The 16,224-nt window shown below is 47.6% G+C and overlaps 1 pseudogene; it reads right to left on the reverse strand.

The window, feature by feature from the left end:
- Positions 1–4,711: 4,711 nt before the first annotated feature.
- LOC135529995 (formin-2-like) overlaps positions 4,712–16,224 on the reverse strand; it is a 158,647-nt pseudogene continuing 147,134 nt past the window's right edge.

Genomic DNA, 16,224 nt, shown 5'->3' on the forward strand with positions numbered 1-16,224 from the left:
ACTGCAGCAACAGCCGACCTGGGGTTTCACAGAGGGTAGGAGGGTGTTGAATAGAGACTGACTGGGTTAGTAGAAGGTCCTACTGCAGCAACAGCCGACCTGGGGTTTCCCAGAGGGTAGGAGGGTGTTGAATAGAGACTGACTGGGTTAGTAGAAGGTCCTACTGCAGCAACAGCCGACCTGGGGTTTCACAGAGGGTAGGAGGGTGTTGAATAGAGACTGACTGGGTTAGTAGAAGGTCCTACTGCAGCAACAGCCGACCTGGGGTTTCACAGAGGGTAGGAGGGTGTTGAATAGAGACTGACTGGGTTAGTAGAAGGTCCTACTGCAGCAACAGCCGACCTGGGGTTTCACAGAGGGTAGGAGGGTGTTGAATAGAGACTGACTGGGTTAGTAGAAGGTCCTACTGCAGCAACAGCCGACCTGGGGTTTCCCAGAGGGTAGGAGGGTGTTGAATAGAGACTGACTGGGTTAGTAGAAGGTCCTACTGCAGCAACAGCCGACCTGGGGTTTCACAGAGGGTAGGAGGGTGTTGAATAGAGACTGACTGGGTTAGTAGAAGGTCCTACTGCAGCAACAGCCGACCTGGGATTTCACAGAGGGTAGGAGGGTGTTGAATAGAGACTGACTGGGCTAGTAGAAGGTCCTACTGCAGCAACAGCCGACCTGGGGTTTCAGAGGGTAGGAGGGTGTTGAATAGAGACTGACTGGGTTAGTAGAAGGTCCTACTGCAGCAACAGCCGACCTGGGGTTTCACAGAGGGTAGGAGGGTGTTGAATAGAGACTGACTGGGTTAGTAGAAGGTCCTACTGCAGCAACAGCCGACCTGGGGTTAAACAGAGGGTAGGAGGGTGTTGAATAGAGACTGACTGGGTTAGTAGAAGGTCCTACTGCAGCAACAGCCGACCTGGGGTTTCCCAGAGGGTAGGAGGGTGTTGAATAGAGACTGACTGGGTTAGTAGAAGGTCCTACTGCAGCAACAGCCGACCTGGGGTTTCACAGAGGGTAGGAGGGTGTTGAATAGAGACTGACTGGGTTAGTAGAAGGTCCTACTGCAGCAACAGCCGACCTGGGGTTTCACAGAGGGTAGGAGGGTGTTGAATAGAGACTGACTGGGTTAGTAGAAGGTCCTACTGCAGCAACAGCCGATCTGGGGTTTCACAGAGGGTAGGAGGGTGTTGAATAGAGACTGACTGGGTTAGTAGAAGGTCCTACTGCAGCAACAGCCGACCTGGGGTTTCCCAGAGGGTAGGAGGGTGTTGAATAGAGACTGACTGGGTTAGTGAAGGTCCTACTGCAGCAACAGCCGACCTGGGGTTTCACAGAGGGTAGGAGGGTGTTGAATAGAGACTGACTGGGTTAGTAGAAGGTCCTACTGCAGCAACAGCCGACCTGGGGTTTCACAGAGGGTAGGAGGGTGTTGAATAGAGACTGACCGGGTTAGTAGAAGGTCCTACTGCAGCAACAGCCGACCTGGGGTTAAACAGAGGGTAGGAGGGTGTTGAATAGAGACTGACTGGGTTAGTAGAAGGTCCTACTGCAGCAACAGCCGACCTGGGGTTTCCCAGAGGGTAGGAGGGTGTTGAATAGAGACTGACTGGGTTAGTAGAAGGTCCAACTGCAGCAACAGCCGACCTGGGGTTTCACAGAGGGTAGGAGGGTATTGAATAGAGACTGACTGGGTTAGTAGAAGGTCCAACTGCAGCAACAGCCGACCTGGGGTTTCACAGAGGGTAGGAGGGTGTTGAATAGAGACTGACTGGGTTAGTAGAAGGTCCAACTGCAGCAACAGCCGACCTGGGGTTTCACAGAGGGTAGGAGGGTGTTGAATAGAGACTGACTGGGTTAGTAGAAGGTCCTACTGCAGCAACAGCCGACCTGGGGTTTCCCAGAGGGTAGGAGGGTGTTGAATAGAGACTGACTGGGTTAGTAGAAGGTCCTACTGCAGCAACAGCCGACCTGGGGTTTCACAGAGGGTAGGAGGGTGTTGAATAGAGACTGACTGGGTTAGTAGAAGGTCCAACTGCAGCAACAGCCGACCTGGGGTTTCACAGAGGGTAGGAGGGTATTGAATAGAGACTGACTGGGTTAGTAGAAGGTCCAACTGCAGCAACAGCCGACCTGGGGTTAAACAGAGGGTAGGAGGGTATTGAATAGAGACTGACTGGGTTAGTAGAAGGTCCAACTGCAGCAACAGCCGACCTGGAGTTTCATAGAGGGTAGGAGGGTATTGAATAGAGACTGACTGGGTTAGTAGAAGGTCCAACTGCAGCAACAGCCGACCTGGGGTTTCACAGAGGGTAGGAGGGTGTTGAATAGAGACTGACTGGGTTAGTAGAAGGTCCTACTGCAGCAACAGCCGACCTGGGGTTAAACAGAGGGTAGGAGGGTGTTGAATAGAGACTGACTGGGTTAGTAGAAGGTCCTACTGCAGCAACAGCCGACCTGGGGTTTCACAGAGGGTAGGAGGGTGTTGAATAGAGACTGACTGGGTTAGTAGAAGGTCCTACTGCAGCAACAGCCGACCTGGGGTTTCACAGAGGGTAGGAGGGTGTTGAATAGAGACTGACTGGGTTAGTAGAAGGTCCTACTGCAGCAACAGCCGACCTGGGGTTTCACAGAGGGTAGGAGGGTGTTGAATAGAGACTGACTGGGTTAGTAGAAGGTCCTACTGCAGCAACAGCTGACCTGGGGTTTCAGAGGGTAGGAGGGTGTTGAATAGAGACTGACTGGGTTAGTAGAAGGTCCTACTGCAGCAACAGCCGATCTGGGGTTTCACAGAGGGTAGGAGGGTGTTGAATAGAGACTGACTGGGTTAGTAGAAGGTCCTACTGCAGCAACAGCCGACCTGGGGTTAAACAGGCAATATCTCATTCTGTACAAATAAATATCACATTATTATTAGATTTAGAGAGATTATATCAATACAGTGTTACATTACAATAGCATTTATATTTACATAAATGAATAAATGATATACTAAATCTGTACCGAAGTTGAACGTTTCTTGGTGTGTTTTCATTGTGTTTTGTTTAAACTTTGTCGTCAGTATTGTAAGAAGTTCAGATGAAAGTTGCTACAAACAACAACAACAACTCTGAAGACTCATATTCTCACGCATCTTCTTTCAGGACACGTTTCTGATTAGAATGCCGCCCTTCAAAAGAGAATCAAAATCGACCAACCACAGCAAGGCTGTTCTCAACAAAAGAGAATCAAAATCGACCAACCACAGCAAGGCTGTTCTCAACAAAAGAGAATCAAAATCGACCAACCACAGAAAGGCTGTTCTCAACAAAAGAGAATCAAAATCGACCAATCACAGCAAGGCTGTTCTCAACAAAAGAGAATCAAAATCGACCAATCACAGCAAGGCTGAATTGATTCCTTTTTATTGTAGATAAATGACATTGCTGCTCCCAGAAACAAGCAGAGATCCAGTAACATACTAACAACATTTTACAATAATAAACCGTTATCCAACAACTCCAGGATGATGATTTAACATGCTGCGGGACAGAAAATAAAAATCTTTACAAAAATATGTTACATAAAGAATACAATACTACCTTACATTGATAAAAGCATTTTAAATATATTATTTTTAGTAATCAAGTCAATAATTTGAATGCACTTTTCAATGTAAATGAACAATTCCTTTAGGACTGTTCACTATCTTACATTAACAAAATGTTTGTCAAACCAACAGACTACATTTCCCATAACCCTCTCTGTCCTCACATACATTAGAAATGTCTTCTTACCGAGTCACATGGATATCACTTCAGATAAATGAAACGGGAATAAGTTGTACATTTACAGTTTTTTTACACAAAAATTGGCATATATATTTCCTCGATAAGAGTAGAAATATGTCTTTGAAGTGATGTTTTTATTGTTAAGTGAGTAAAACATGCCAGAAGTCTATTCTACAGCTGGTCTTCTAGACTGAGTGAACAGTGATCAGAGAAGAGCTTCTGTGGGTAAACCTCTCCACTGGTCAGCAAGGATACAGAGAGCTCTTCTCTGCTGGACACAATCCAGTTGAGCTCAACGTTGGACATCATGTCTGTATTGCCAAACGGCTCCCTATATAGACCACTACTATGGGCCCTAATCCAAAGCAAGGTACTAAATAGAGAATAGGGAGAAGTTTGGGACACAGACCAAGGTTATTATGTTGCTGTGAGAACACCCAGCTAAGCTGATCCATTATTGACTTGGACTAAAGAACATGGGTAACGCCCTTTCGGTTTTTACACCCCCCCCCCCCCCAATACCACGTTTCATTTCAGATGCATGTTGAGAACATTCATGCGACTGGTTGCTGCCATCCATTTGGGATTAAGAGGTGAATTACTCTAAGGGATCAACGGCCTAAAACCAACAACACCGAACATCAACATGTTGACGGTGACCTGTCAGAGACTGCATCCCAAATGGAACACTATATAGTGCCTGGTCAACAGTAGTGTACTATATATAGGGAATAGGGTGCATGGGCCCTGTTCAACAGTAGTGCACTATATAGGGAATAGGGTGCATGGGCCCTGGTAAAAAGTAGTGTACTATATAGGGAATAGGGTGCATGGGCCCTGTACAACAGTAGTGCACTATATAGGGAATAGGGTGCATGGGCCCTGGTAAAAAGTAGTGTACTATATAGGGAATAGGGTGCATGGGCCCTGGTCAGTAGTGCACAGTAGTGCATGAGCCCTGGTCAACAGTAGTGCACTGTATAGGGAATAGGGTGCATGAGCCCTGGTCAACAGTAGTGCACTATATAGGGAATAGGGTGCCATTTGGGATGTATCCTGGACAACGGTTGTGTTCGTTTTCCTGCTTCACGTTCTGCTGTGTTTCTCGTCACACGTCTCCTTTCTCACGTCCAATGAGGTTGTGTTTTAATATGTACACAATCACTGTTTCAGTGAGCCTAATATACATTTATATTGCTTTGGAAAACACATCTTGTCATGGTATACAGTAAGCTTGAATAGGTAACATGTTTGGCATTTCAGATCAGTACTGTAGGGGGAAGGACTGGAGAAGATGGCTCGAGGGACCTCTACAGTAGGGGGTAGGACTGTGGAGAAGATGGTTCCAGGTACCTCAACAGTAGGGGAAGGACTGTGGAGAAGATGGCTCCAGGTACCTCAACAGTAGGGGAAGGACTGTGGAGAAGATGGCTCCAGGTACCTCTACAGTAGGGGGTAGGACTGTGGAGAAGATGGCTCCAGGTACCTCAACAGTAGGTGGTAGGACTGTGGAGAAGATGGCTCCAGGTACCTCAACAGTAGGGGGTAGGACTGTGGAGAAGATGGCTCCAGGTACCTCTACAGTAGGCATGCTTTAGTATGTCCCTGTGGAAGTCATCCTATAAATATAGGTCTGGTATAATGACATCCTGTGACCTCTGATCCCATGGTGCTTCCCTCTTCTTTCTGATTGGATGTTGATGTTTGTGTGTCTGATGAGCTAATAAACAGAAGCCTGCATAGTCGGTCCCATAGAGCAGGCAGGAGGACCGGGAGACGGACAGACTGACAGCTGCTTGGAGTCAAAAAATAAAAAGTAGTATCTTATATCCCAAACGGCACCCTATTCCCTATGTAGTGCACTACTTTAGACTAGATCCCTATGGGACCCTGGTCTAAAGTAGTGCCCTACATAGGGACTAGCGTGTCGTTTTGGTTCTTGTTCTAAAGCCTAAGTGATTCATCTGTAGTAGTACATGCAGTCCAATGAGGTTGTTCCTCGTCTCTCTACAGTAAACGTAGACGTCCACCGGTCTTAAATCTTCATGCCCAGCTTGGCTTTCTGTGGGAAAACGATACGTTAAATGTTGAGATATCTTCAGGCTTTAAACAGTGACAAAGACTCAATCAAGTAAAAGTCCATGTGTATATAGTGGCCAATTATATTATGAGGTTGATCACTTACGATTCCCGAAGCATGCTTGGGTTTGACACTGTAGGTAGCCTTCTCCTTGGCTTGTCTGAAGCACTCCTCTGCCTTCTTCAGTCTGTATTGCAGAAACACAACATCACACAGCAGTCACATAACACACTGCAGACAGCTACCATATACATCTGGGTCATAGTGAAAACCCACAATGCTGTCCTGATACCAGCCCCATCATCTAGCCAACCTTCCAACACCTTCATACAACGTTTGGGGCACCATGGACAGAACATCCAAATAAACAGTATAATCCCACTTAAAAAGATCCTGCAGGCCTTCAGCCATGGCGGGCCGACACACTGATCCTTCAGCCATGGCGGGCCGACACACTGATCCTTCAGCCATGGCGGGCCGACACACTGAGCCTTCAGCCATGGCGGGCCGACACACTGAGCCTTCAGCCATGGCGGGCCGACACACTGAGCCTTCAGCCATGGCGGGCCGACACACTGAGCCTTCAGCCATGGCGGGCCGACACACTGATCCTTCAGCCATGGCGGGCCGACACACTGATCCTTCAGCCATGGCGGGCCGACACACTGATCCTTCAGCCATGGCGGGCCGACACACTGATCCTTCAGCCATGGCGGGCCGACACACTGATCCTTCAGCCATGGCGGGCCGACACACTGATCCTTCAGCCATGGCGGGCCGACACACTGATCCTTCAGCCATGGCGGGCCGACACACTGATCCTTCAGCCATGGCGGGCCGACACACTGATCCTTCAGCCATGGCGGGCCGACACACTGATCCTTCAGCCATGGCGGGCCGACACACTGATCCTTCAGCCATGGCGGGCCGACACACTGATCCTTCAGCCATGGCGGGCCGACACACTGATCCTTCAGCCATGGCGGGCCGACACACTGAGCCTTCAGCCATGGCGGGCCGACACACTGATCCTTCAGCCATGGCGGGCCGACACACTGAGCCTTCAGCCATGGCGGGCCGACACACTGAGCCTTCAGCCATGGCGGGCCGACACACTGAGCCTTCAGCCATGGCGGGCCGACACACTGAGCCTTCAGCCATGGCGGGCCGACACACTGAGCCTTCAGCCATGGCGGGCCGACACACTGAGCCTTCAGCCATGGCGGGCCGACACACTGAGCCTTCAGCCATGGCGGGCCGACACACTGAGCCTTCAGCCATGGCGGGCCGACACACTGAGCCTTCAGCCATGGCGGGCCGACACACTGAGCCTTCAGCCATGGCGGGCCGACACACTGAGCCTTCAGCCATGGCGGGCCGACACACTGATCCTTCAGCCATGGCGGGCCGACACACTGATCCTTCAGCCATGGCGGGCCGACACACTGATCCTTCAGCCATGGCGGGCCGACACACTGATCCTTCAGCCATGGCGGGCCGACACACTGATCCTTCAGCCATGGCGGGCCGACACACTGATCCTTCAGCCATGGCGGGCCGACACACTGATCCTTCTACACATGTATTCAAGGTCATGAGCCGCGGGCCCTGTGTGCTCCTGGATGCTGATTGGTTGTAAAGGGATCAGGAAAGGAACTCCATTCCCATCAGGGACAGGGGCTCCCATTATGGAGGTGGAGCGGTCGGGACAAACAGGGGCTCCCCATTATGGAGGTGGAGCGGTCAGGACGAACAGGGGCTCCCCATTATGGAGGTGGAGCGGTCAGGACGAACAGGGGCTCCCCATTATGGAGGTGGAGGCGGTCAGGGCGAACAGGGGCTCCCCATTATGGAGGTGGAGCGGTCGGGAAGAACAGGGGCTCCCCATTATGGAGGTGGAGCGGTCGGGACGAACAGGGGCTCCTCATTATGGAGGTGGAGCGGTCAGGACGAACAGGGGCTCCCCATTACGGAGGTGGAGCGGTGGGGACGAACAGAGGCTCCCCATTACAGAGGTGGAGCGGTCGGGCGAACAGGGGCTCCCCATTATGGAGGTGGAGCGGTCTGGACGAACAGGGCTCCCCATTACGGAGGTGGAGCGGTCAGGACGAACAGGGGCTCCCCATTATGGAGGTGGAGCGGTCGGGACGAACAGGGGCTCCCCATTACGGAGGTGGAGCGGTCGGGACGAACAGGGGCTCCCCATTACGGAGGTGGAGCGGTAGGGACAAACTGTTCCCATTGCGGAGGTGGAGCGGTAGGGACAAACTGTTCCCATTACGGAGGTGGAGCGGTAGGGACAAACTGTTCCCATCAGGAACAGGGGCTCCCCATTACGAAGGTGGAGCGGTAGGGACGAACAGGGGCTCCCCATTATGGAGGTGGAGCGGTCGGGACGAACAGGGGCTCCCCTTTATGGAGGTGGAGCGGTAGGGACAAACTGTTCCCATTACGGAGGTGGAGCGGTAGGGACAAACTGTTCCCATCAGGATCAGGGGCTCCCCATTATGAAGGTGGAGTGGTAGGGACAAACTGTTCCCATCAGGAACAGGGGCTCCCCATTACAGAGCGGGACAAAGGCAGACAGGGACGATGATAGGAGTTATATTAACCAGCCCTGTGATGTCAAAACCCTGGTGAAATGCATTGCACATAGAATTTAAAAAAAGGGTTTTACCAGATATTGTTCATCCTGATCAGACAGATTACAATTACTTCACACAATTGAATATTATGAAAAATCGAAGATTATCAATCTGATTAAGTATGAATAGAATGTATATTTAAATGCCTGGATGACTTTAATTTTGGTGAAACTCTTATACAGGAGAGGGGTGAGGGGGTTAAAGTTATGTACAGCAACCCCAGATGTAAAATAGTAAATAATGGTCACTTCTTAGAAAGTATTGAGCTTTTAAGAGGAGTAAAACAGGGTGTCCATTGTCTCCATATTTATTTATTATGACCATTGAAATACTAGCTATTAAAATTAGATCCAACATCAACATCAAGGGGTTGGAAATCCAGGGTTAAGAAACAATGTTTTTACTTAAGTCAGGAATCTGGATGCCTGCACAGTCTCATTGAACATCTTGGTCACTTTTCTAGACTGTACTAAAACCTAATTATAGAAAGTGCACCATGTTACGTATTGGATGGTAAAAAAAAGAAGAAAAGAAAAGATTGTGTTTACACTTGTAGTTTACCAATAAAATGGGCAGATGGTGAAGTATACATACTTGGTATTCACATCTCAAAAAATATAAATTAACTACCACAATCAATTTCAATAGAAAGTGAACAATTTAAAAATATATATTTTTAAAAGTTCTGCAACCATGGAGAGGTAAGTACTTGTCTATTTATGGAAAAATCATATTGATTAACTCTTTGGCCCTGTCACAGTTAATGGCATTGGCTCGTTTAAAAAAAAATCATGAGTAAAAATGTTTTTCATTTTAATTGGAATGGTAAGCCAAACAAAATTAAACATCCATATTAATATAATGAATAAGAGTTTGGCTAAACTTATTAAATATTAAAAGCTTTAAACCGCTCACAAAAAGCTTCACTAAATTAAACTGACCTTTTTGCCTTCATACAGATGACAACTTCTCATTTCTGACTAATTGAAAATGAAGTTTTGTTTAAAGTATCGCCCTTTCTTAAACAAGCTGGTTACAATTTCAGTTTAATTCTCCAGAAAAGTTAGAACAAATATTAATGATATGATAAAAAATAAATAAAAAAAGTGATAAATCAAAATATTCTTTATGGAAAAAAACAAGACAATTGTATTATATTTGTTAATGATATTATGAATAGAAATGGAGGCGTTATGTCACATTGGAAAATATATGGGAATAGCTGCTCACTACAAATTCACAACCAACTGATTGCAGCATTACCACAAAAATGGAGGCAGCAGACAGAAAAGGGAGAAGGCAGGGAACTTGTTTTTCTGCCATATATTAAAGATACAAATTGGCTGAAAGGAACTGGCACCAATAGAAAAATACACCAGTTTCATTTGAGGACAAAAATATTGACAGCTGCATCGTATACGCTGCAAAATAAATGGGAGATTTGATGAACCATCTGCCATGAACTGGTACATGAATTGGTGCAAAAAAACCTACACTTATTTCAACACTTAGTTTTTCTATTTAACTAATGAAATAATCTGCCACCAAAATAATGCTCTATATATGGGGCATACAACGATCTCAGTTCTGTAGATTTTGCTGGGAAAGAGACAGAGGCATAAATGATCTAGTGATTCTATGTAGCTTGTTTCTGGTCACAGGTTCAGGAATGGTAAAAATAAAATACAAAAGACAACAGGCATTTAAAATTAACCTCACAAATAGCAGTGTTGGGAGATCTGGAAAACCCCACTCAGTCAATAAATAATATATTACTCGTAGGAAAGGTTATCATATTTAGCTCACAATCTGTGGATAATATACGATTAGAAAGGTTAAAAACGTATGAAAAACATCACAATTGGAAAATATATGGAACATGGAAACCAAATGAGGGTGGTCTATGGTGATAGGTGGGATGGGCTGAGAGAGGCTGGAGGGGTGGGATTAAAGAGCTGAGGTCTATGGTGATAGGTGGGATGGGCTGGGAGAGGCTGGAGGGAGTGGGATTAAGAGTTGAGGTCTATGGTGATAGGTGGGATGGGCTGAGAGAGGCTGGAGGGTGGGATTAAAGAGCTGAGGTCTATGGTGATAGGTGGGATGGGCTGAGAGAGGCTGAGGGGTGGGATTAAAGAGCTGAGGTCTATGGTGATAGGTGGGATGGTCTGAGAGAGGCTGAGGGGTGGGATTATAGAGCTGTGGTCTATGGTGATAGGTGGGATGGTCTGAGAGAGGCTGAGGGGTGGGATTATAGAGCTGAGGTCTATGGTGATAGGTGGGATGGTCTGAGAGAGGCTGGGGGTGGGATTAAAGAGCTGATGTTTGGTAATGTACTATTGCTATGTGACTGCTTTATATATAAGTACCATGTATGTAAAGTGCATGTATAAGTAGCAGAAAAAGTGTACGTATATGTATAAATGTATGTATAAGTAGCAGAAAAGATTTGTCCTCCAAAGAGTGAGGGGTGGAAGGGTTAGTAATGGAAAACAAGCCCTGGCAGGGCTGCAGGGTTTCCACTGTGGAGGGCTGACGGAGTCATATTCTCACTGTCTTCAGTCAAACTGACAACAGGATAACATGAAACTGAACCACTCTTCAGTGGGGGGGGGTGGGGGTGTGTGTGTGTGTCTGTGCGTGTCTGTGCGTGTCTGTGCGTGTCTGTGCGTGTCTGTGCGTGTCTGTGCGTGTCTGTGCGTGTCTGTGTGAGTGAGGCAGTAAGAGCAGAGAGAGGAGAGAGAGGAGAGAGCGAGCAGCAGTAATGAAAGAGAGTGAGTGAGAGAAAGAGTGTATCCTCTTCATGACAGATTTTAATTGTAGCCAGATGTTAAATCTCTGTGGTCGGAAGTTCTTAACTCTGACAGCCTGCCACCCTCTCTTCCCAGCACCTGTCCACATGCTTCCCTTCGCTAAGTACTGGAGGAGGATCACTGTCCTGCCACCCTCTCTACCCAGCACCTGTCCACAAGCCCCACGCTTCCCTTCGCTAAGTACTGGAGGAGGATCACTGTCCTGCCACCCTCTCTACCCAGCACCTGTCCACAAGCCCCACGCTTCCCTTCGCTAAGTACTGGAGGAGGATCACTGTCCTGCCACCCTCTCTTCCCAGCACCTGTCCACAAGCCCAACGCTTCCCTTCGCTAAGTACTGGAGGAGGATCACTGTCCTGACACACTCTCTACCAACTCTCTACCTAGAGGAGGGGGAAGGAGAGAGGAGGGGAAGGGGTGAGGAGGGAAGGAGAAGGGGTGAGGAGGGAAGGAGAAGGGGTGAGGAGGGAAGGAGAAGGGGTGAGGAGGGAAGAGGAAAGGAGGAATGCAGTGCATTTCATGTCTAATTTCCTTGACCTCCAAACCATCAACAGAGCCAGTGATTGTCTCCAGGACCATAAATGGGAATGTGTTGTTGTAATGAGACTCTTCTTGACACACTGTCTGCTTTATGAGAGCTGGCTGCCACACCAGAGGACAGTAGTGATCAGGGATGTGAGTGTGTGTTGGTGTTTGCGTATTCAGGGTGATAAATGATAACTGATCTGATATATTCAGAATATATGTCAAGAGGCAGAACAAATATTATTATAAACCCTGAAATAGAGTGTGGAACACGGCTGATTAAGTAGGGCGAATATTCATATACCGAGACATGTCATTCTGTCCCCTGGGAGAAACCTTCCTAATCTAGACATGTCATTCTGTCCCCTGGGAGAGACCTTCCTAACCGAGACATGTCATTCTGTCCCCTGGGAGAGACCTTCCTAACCGAGACATGTCATTCTGTCCCCTGGGAGAAACCTTCCTAACCTAGACATGTCATTCTGTCCCCTGGTAGAGACCTTCCTAACCGAGACATGTCATTCTGTCCCCTGGGAGAGACCTTCCTAACCGAGACATGTCATTCTGTCCCCTGGGAGAAACCTTCCTAACCTAGACATGTCATTCTGTCCCCTGGGAGAAACCCTCCGAACACAGACATGTCATTCTGTCCCCTGGGAGAAACCTTCCTAACCTAGACATGTCATTCTGTCCCCTGGGAGAAACCTTCCTAACCTAGACATGTCATTCTGTCCCCTGGGAGAAACCTTCCTAACCTAGACATGTCATTCTGTCCCCTGGGAGAAACCTTCCTAACCTAGACATGTCATTCTGTCCCCTGGGAGAAACCCTCCGAACACAGACATGTCATTCTGTCCCCTGGGAGAAACCTTCCTAACCTAGACATGTCATTCTGTCCCCTGGGAGAAACCTTCCTAACCGAGACATGTCATTCTGTCCCCTGGGAGAGACCTTCCTAACCTAGACATGTCATTCTGTCCCCGAAGGGGAGAAACCTTCCTAACCTAGACATGTCATTCTGTCCTCGAACGGGAGAAACCTTCGTAACCTTGACAGGTCCTTCTGAGGTCTGAAGGTCAGGGGTTTTATGTACCAGGCATTGGGTTGCAAAACTACCAGTAGTTTACCAAAGTTACCACAATCTTCAGTCATTTTTGTAATTGACAGAAAATCTGTGACAATCACATCTTTAGTTATATTTCAATGACATCAAACAAATGTTTTCATAAAGTTTTCCTTTTAAAAACAAATAATAATCTGTGTCCATATTGTTCACGAGTTTCCAGTAGATAAACCAATCTGATTCAAGAGAAAAGAGCCTAACGAATGAAATTATGTAAATTAACATTTACATTTCTTAATGAATGAACTCTGCACCTCGTCCAACTAGAACATGTCCGGACTGCCGCCAGTCTAACGCCAAAACAACCACCGACTGTATCCGGTCTAGTTAGACGTCGGCAAAGATCTCCGTCTGGATCCGGTCTAGTTAGACGTCGTCAAAGATCTCCATCTGGATCCGTTCTAGTTAAACATCAGCAAAGATCTCCGTCTGGATCCGGTCTAGTTAGACGTCAGCAAAGATCTCCATCTGGATCCGGTCTAGTTAGACGTCAGCAAAGATCTCCATCTGGATCCGGTCTAGTTAGACGTCGGCAAAGATCTGTCTGGATCCGGTCTAGTTAGACGTCAGCAAAGATCTCCATCTGGATCCGGTCTAGTTAGACGTCAGCAAAGATCTCCATCTGGATCCGGTCTAGTTAGACGTCAGCAAAGATCTCCATCTGGATCCGTTCTAGTTAAACGTCAGCAAAGATCTCCGTCTGGATCCGGTCTAGTTAGACGTCAGCAAAGATCTGTCTGGATCCGGTCTAGTTAGACGTCGGCAAAGATCTGTCTGGATCCGGTCTAGTTAGACGTCGGCAAAGATCTCCATCTGGATCCGGTCTAGTTAGACGTCGTCAAAGATCTCCATCTGGATCCGGTCTAGTTAGACGTCAGCAAAGATCTATCTGGATCCGGTCTAGTTAGACGTCGGCAAAGATCTGTCTGGATCCGGTCTAGTTAGACGTCAGCAAAGATCTGTCTGGATCCGGTCTAGTTAGACGTCAGCAAAGATCTGTCTGGATCCGGTCTAGTTAGATGTCGTCAAAGTCGTGTGGAAAATATCATTCATGCTGAAACCCTCTTAATAAACACCAATGGGATTCGACAACTTGATGGTTTATATTTAGGATAATATCGTACAGCTTTGGTAACATTCTCTTTTGTTGTTGTTGAAAATCTTATTTAATGATTTCATATATTGGACATGTGATAAGGCCACACAGAGGAGGGGCCAGAGATACACTGTTTAGGATTTTATTTAACCAGGTCGGCCAGTTGAGAACAAGTTCTCATTTACAACTGCGACCTGACCAAGAAAAAGCAAAGCAGTGCGACAAAAACAACAGAGTTACACATAAACGTACAGTCAAGTTTACTCCATGACTGGGATGATGGTGTTGATGTGTGACAGGACGTTCAAAGCATTTCACGGTGACAGATGTGGGCACTGCAGGACGACAGTCATTTAGGCAGGTTGTCTTTGAGTTCTTTGGAACAGAGAAAATGGTGGTCTGCTTTGAAACATGTTGGGATTACAGACTACGACAAGGAGATGATGGTCTGCTTTGCAACATGTTGGGATTACAGACTCAGACAAGGAGATGATGGTGGTCTGCTTTGCAACATGTTGGGATTACAGACTCCGACAAGGAGATGATGGTGGTCTGCTTTGAAACAGGTTGGGATTACAGACTCCGACAAGGAGATGATGGTGGTCTGCTTTGAAACATGTTGGGATTACAGACTCCGACAAGGAGATGATGGTGGTCTGCTTTGAAACATGTTGGGATTACAGACTCAGACAAGGAGATGATGGTGGTCTGCTTTGCAACATGTTGGGATTACAGACTCCGACAAGGAGATGATGGTGGTCTGCTTTGCAACATGTTGGGATTACAGACTCCGACAAGGAGATGATGGTGGTCTGCTTTGAAACATGTTGGGATTACAGACTCCGACAAGGAGATGATGGTGGTCTGCTTTGAAACATGTTGGGATTACAGACTCAGACAAGGAGATGATGGTGGTCTGCTTTGCAACATGTTGGGATTACAGACTCAGACAAGGAGATGATGGTGGTCTGCTTTGAAACATGTTGGGATTACAGACTCCGACAAGGAGATGATGGTGGTCTGCTTTGAAACATGTTGGGATTACAGACTCCGACAAGGAGATGATGGTGGTCTGCTTTGAAACATGTTGGGATTACAGACTCCGACAAGGAGATGATGGTGGTCTGCTTTGAAACATGTTGGGATTACAGACTCCGACAAGGAGATGATGGTGGTCTGCTTTGAAACATGTTGGGATTACAGACTCAGACAAGGAGATGATGGTGGTCTGCTTTGCAACATGTTGGGATAACAGACTCCGACAAGGAGATGATGGTGGTCTGCTTTGCAACATGTTGGGATTACAGACTCAGACAAGGAGATGTTGCAAACGTCAGCGAAGACTCTCAAGCTGGTCTGCACATGCTCTGAACAACGACCCCTGGTATTCTGTCTGGCCAGCGGCCTTACGAGTCTTACACACGTCGGCCAAAGGGAGAGAAATCACACAGTCGTCCACGATGAGTCAATGAATGCAGAGGACAGCCTCTGGTTAATGCAGTACAGGGGTCAGAAGTGTCACCTATTAGAGTGCAGTACAGGGGTCAGAAGTGTCACCCATTAGAGTGCAGTACAGGGGTCAGAAGTGTCACCCATTAGAGTGCAGTACAGGGGTCAGAAGTGTCACCCATTAGAGTGCAGTACAGGGGTCAGAAGTGTCACCTATTAGAGTGCGGTACAGGGGTCAGAAGTGTCACCTATTAGAGTGCGGTACAGGGGTCAGAAGTGTCACCTATTAGAGTGCGGTACAGGGGTCAGAAGTGTCACCTATTAGAGTGCGGTACAGGGGTCAGAAGTGTCACCTATTAGAGTGCAGTACAGGGGTCAGAAGTGTCACCTATTAGAGTGCAGTACAGGGGTCAGAAGTGTCACCTATTAGAGTGCAGTACAGGGGTCAGAAGTGTTACCTATTAGAGGGCAGTACAGGGGTCAGAAGTGTCACCTATTAGAGTGCAGTACAGGGGTCAGAAGTGTCACCTATTAGAGTGCAGTACAGGGGTCAGAAGTGTCACCTATTAGAGTGCAGTACAGGGGTCAGAAGTGTCACCTATTAGAGTGCAGTACAGGGGTCAGAAGTGTCACCTATTAGAGTGCAGTACAGGGGTCAGAAGTGTCACCTATTAGAGTGCGGTACAGGGGTCAGAAGTGTCACCTATTAGAGTGCGGTACAGGGGTCAGAAGTGTTAC

Source organism: Oncorhynchus masou, unplaced genomic scaffold, assembly GCF_036934945.1.
Source record: "Oncorhynchus masou masou isolate Uvic2021 unplaced genomic scaffold, UVic_Omas_1.1 unplaced_scaffold_1230, whole genome shotgun sequence".
Lineage (NCBI taxonomy): Eukaryota > Metazoa > Chordata > Actinopteri > Salmoniformes > Salmonidae > Oncorhynchus > Oncorhynchus masou.